Raw genomic sequence first — 5405 nt, 5'->3', positions numbered from 1 at the left:
GCGATGAAGAGTGGTCGAGATTGAGAACATTACCACTTTTGTTTTCATTTTAAATTAGAGCCACAAGAGCTAGCTGAATCGAGAAAAGTACTGCTGGGTCATGGATGTGGGCATTATTGGTTCACCAAGAGACTAACACACACCATGGAAAAATATATATGTATATGTATATGTATATATATATATATATATTCATGGAAAAACAATATGGAACTTTTAATGGTTTTTTTACTAGTGTATAGTCATGATTATCAACTGAAGTGAGGAGTCCATTATAACCCAAAATATCATGTAGTAAAAGATGGATCATGGAGAATCCAAACAACAGATCAAAGAAACTGTAAAGTGGAACTTGGCACTAAGTGAATTCATTATGTGTGTGTGTGGAAGATATATACATACATACATATATGTATGTATATATGTGATCATTCAGAAGATATATTTATAAGGACGCAACAAATGGCAGGTTTACTCAGGGTCCTTGTGCTCCACTGGATGGGTAACAAAGCCTGGGTGAAAATAACATCTTTGTCCTACAAATGCCAAAGAAAAAACATGTCCTCAGAGATGACAAACCCTACTTTCATATCACGTCAGACAGAATAAGCCAACCACAAACCATACCCCACCATATATGTATATGTATATGTATATGTATATGTATATGTATATGTATATGTGTGTGTATTTATATATATTGCACTATATATATGCGTGAGCAGCGGCCCGGAGAGAGATAGAGAGGGGGAGATAGTAAATATTATGTACGGTGAAATTATATAATGTGGTGGGGGGGTCCACATAGCACCACACACAAACTGTACCTTTGCGCTCGTGGTCCATGTGTGCTTCACTAGTGTGGACAAGATCTAGCACCATCCATCATGATCCGGAGGGGGTCAACTTGCAAAATCTAGTCACGTCCCACGAATCCGACGGCTGAGATTTAGGCACTCATGGAGTACCTGCAGATCAAGCACGTATGTACAGACATAACTTTTGTCGTTGATGATCATCACCGGAAATACATGTTTCTGCGCCTCAATATTGTTGTTTCAGTTTTTTAAGCGTTGGGCTATGTGGAATTTAACAATCTAACTAGTTTCGCTGTGACTTGGAATATGGAACAGAAATATTAGAAGATTGAGCGTTTGAGCTAAAGAAAAAAGACATTTTATAAATACGGTGAAAAAGAAAAAGGAGAGAGAGCAAATTATAATTGCATGAATCATACGTACGTGATGTGTGCAATATATTTACATGAAAAGTGAAATTTTTTTTAGGTCGTAATAGTTAGGGGACCCACATGTAATTAGTCGACACAGTAGAAACAAAAATCTTTAAAAACCTAGTGAATAGTGAAGACCAACATAAATTAATTATGGCCACTGAAACTACAGTATATCTTCTTCTTACCAAGTTTTAATAAATTTCTATCTGGTAGGTCAAAATTTTATGGCAATGATAATGATGAAGTTGTATTTATAGTAAAGCACGAGGATTGTTTGTATGTTGGGAAAGAAATGTACTTTAATCATGGAAGTTTCAATATTATATATATATATATATATATTATATTCCTCCAACAATTCAGTCATATATGTCGGTGTTTTTTTAACAAATTATTTGTAAAAATGAATTTGTCTTTTCCGGTATTACCCCTTGCAAACCAGTACTACTCTTGAGCCTCCACAGTCCACACCATATTTCACCAGAAAAGAATAAAAAGAAAATCGACAAATTATGGTAATAAAAATGGGATATTTCGTGAGCTCTTTAGAATGAATTATACTCTTATATATATATATATATATTTTATAATATTATACGTCAAAATGAAGCATACCATTTAGGGTGTATGTAGCCAGATAGGTGTTTGATAGAATGACTATTGTCAACACCTAAAAGCTAATTCATAAATATTATAAGAATACTTGTTTGGATATATAAAATACAGGAACAGCCAAGCACAAATATCCATGTCTATATGATAGATACCGTGTTTAGTGGTGCTGGGCATGCATGTGCACCCATTTATATAGGAATGCTTAAATGGTCCTCACTTCTCACCTAATTTGCTGCTATAGGATAAAAGGAATATTCACTATTATACACTTCGTGCGCTTAAGATTGAACTACTCCTAAATTTTACATTTGGGTTAAATTTTTATTTTTCATAGAATATATAAACAGTTGATTTTGATCTTTACCCGATAAATTTACCACTAAAAATTAAGTGTTGTATAATTAGTTTATAACAATATACTATAATTATAGGCATAATGTTTTAAAAAGGAAAAATATCATAAAAGTTGTAAACCATGTCACAAATAAAAAATTTGGAAACAAAACAAGAGGCTTGAAAATGAAAATTTCACAACTATTTTTTTTTTGTTATTTTTGTTTTTTAAAATTAAAACATTGTGTCTAATTAGAGTTTGGTTACAATGTTATCCATAAGCTGAGAAGTTAAATTCTCCAAGGCTTCAAAATGAGTTGTTGGCTTAAAAAGGTACAAATTTAATATGAATTGAAATTTAAAGGTCAAAGTTTAAGCACATATAAATAAATACATGGACATACTTTTCATATATAAACTTAGAATACAGGAAATGAAATAGTAAGTAACCCTAAGATAATAGTTAATAAAAAAAAAAGTCATTCTATTTATAGGGTTTTAATCTCCAATCAGCTCCTGTTTGAAAATTTTCAACTTGATAACTTGTAATTATCACATCGGGTGAATTTAATTTCTTCTATCATTAGTAAAACAAACAGTCCTTCCTTACAAAAGTGTAGTTGGAGGGAGAGAGATGGGGAGAGGACCAATCCGTTGTTTGGTTGAAGCGTGTAGACTCTAGAGGATGGAGCGGAGTTATGGAGAGTGAGGATCTTCTTTGGGTCTACATTTTAGATTCAATAAATTCATCAAATTCAAGCTAAAAAGACTATTTCATCCTCCTAAAAAAATTATTATCAAATTATAAAATGAACAGTGTATTACTTAGACATATAACTATCATCCATTCTTTTAACTCTTCATCTCTCTTACCAAACAACACAAAAGATTATTATAATCCACTTACATTCTTCATTTTTTCAATCCATCATTCTTACTCTCTATCTATCCAAGCAAACAGAGCCTAAAGTTCTTTCGTAACAGAATGGGATGGAAAAAAAAAAAAAAAAAAAAAAAAAAAAAAGAGCTCCGGTCACAACTCTTTGCTCCCCTTTTTTAGGTGGCATTAATCTAGGATTTGCTTTGATCGATTACTAAAATGGAAGAGAGTAAGAGAAAAGTTGAAATTTGGTCTCTTAATTTATTGACTTGGCAAAATAAATAAAATCATCCTCCACTAGGCAGATTTACACTATATTGAGAACATGCTAATCATTTCATGACGTTCTTATAAACTATCACAATTGGTCAGATTTGAAATAATTTCCAATCCCGCTCACTGTATAGACTTAGGATCATATCATTGAGTAATACTTTGTCCATAACAAAACTATAATTTATACATACGTCTATTTGTACATATAATAATCAATTGAGAAAGAGAAAAGGAAATTGTTTAATTAAGAGAAAGTGAATAAATAAATAAAAAAGGAAGGAGTTTGGTGCGCGAGAGGAACATGGTTTGGGCCACAACACCTCTACTTAGTTAAAGGGGGGGAAAAAAAGAAAGGGAAAATTAAGAATATAGTATACCAAAGTTTCTTGGTGATTTCTAATAAAGGGTAGCTGACACATATTACTAGTAGAGACCTTTTCCATGTGTCTGGTATGTTTGGGAATGGGGTCTACAACTAAAATAAATATCGTAAAACCAATAATAACAATAATGATATTAAGGATTTACAACAACAATAATAACAAAACACCAAAAACCAAAAATAAAAAAGAAAAAGAAAAAGAAATTTTGGTCATTGTTATGGCACGACATACACACTCGATGTGTTTTTATATTTGAAGGGTCTCTAAAACAACTTTCCTTTACATGAAGGAGAGAGAAGAGAGAGAAAGAGAGAGGAGAGAGAGATAGGGGTTCATAATAAGGCAGGTGATGAAGGTGGGTGGGTTGGTGTCACAAAAACCCAAGAACTGCAACTAGAGAAGGCATCCAAAGGGATCGCATTGATCCCAACTTTCTCTCTCTCTCTTTATCCCATAGTTTCGGATCATGCTATCTCTTTGGATTCCTCCTTTGCTTGCTTACAATTATCTGATTTGCTACTAGCTTTCACTTGTATAGACACACACACACACATATATATATATATATATTTGTGTCTACATACAACATGTATAAATACATGTTCTTGATCTTCACTCATTCATCATCTTCATGATCCAACAAACTGATCAACAGTAAACTGGCCGGCCATGGATCAAACTCTCTCGCCGAAAAGCGAATTCGGTCTTTGGTTCAAGTAAGTTCTCTTTACCGTGATTCATTTCGCTTGATTATTATAATTTATAGCCTTAAATTTTGATTGTCATGATTTCTTAGTATTACCAGTCAGGCCAAGAACCAGTACTATTAGCTAGTACTGTTTCTGCTTGGATTTACATGTCATGTGGACAAACTTTGCATGACTTGATAATTTTTTTCTTAATTAATTATTTAGGTAATTTTGTGAAATCCACTTCTCTTTATCTCTTATGTTATTGACTATAAGAACGTATTTATCATGAATCTTTCTGACCATTTTGCATCTTATGTTAAAGATGATCACCTTCTCCTTCTTTTCTCTTTTAATTTGAACTTTTTTTAAATTTTTTTTGGTTATATTTATTGATATGAAAGTCGTTATCCAAAATTAGAGATGGACTATAAAGGAATCCACTTCTCTTTATCTCTTATGTTATTGACTATAAGAACGTATTTATCATGAATCTTTCTGACCATTTTGCATCTTATGTTAAAGATGATCACCTTCTCCTTCTTTTCTCTTTTAATTTGAACTTTTTTTAAATTTTTTTTGGTTATATTTATTGATATGAAAGTCGTTATCCAAAATTAGAGATGGACTATAAAGGAAAAAAAAATATTATATATATATATATATATATATATATATTTGCTTCAATTAAGATCTTTTCTTTCTTCTTTGTGTATTTCCCCCTTTTATTTTCCTAATTGAGGTGAAGTGTTTCCGGACTTATAATTACAAATGTCATCTTGTAATTAACTATGTATAGACACACACACACACACACACACACACACATATATATAGACTCTTTTGAAACTATTCAATTTCTTCATGTAAACTAGAAAAATAAAAAGTAAAAAGGCTTTAATTTTGAATATGAGTTAGAAACTTTGAATGTGGTATGAGGATCTTTTGCATTTACAATATTGCCGATTCCACATATATAAATATATATATATATA

Source organism: Morus notabilis, unplaced genomic scaffold (genome assembly GCF_000414095.1).
Source record: "Morus notabilis unplaced genomic scaffold, ASM41409v2 Scaffold1622, whole genome shotgun sequence".
In the NCBI taxonomy this organism is placed as follows: domain Eukaryota; kingdom Viridiplantae; phylum Streptophyta; class Magnoliopsida; order Rosales; family Moraceae; genus Morus; species Morus notabilis.
The sequence above is the reverse complement of the archived record's forward strand: the minus strand, read 5'-3'. Positions refer to the sequence as shown.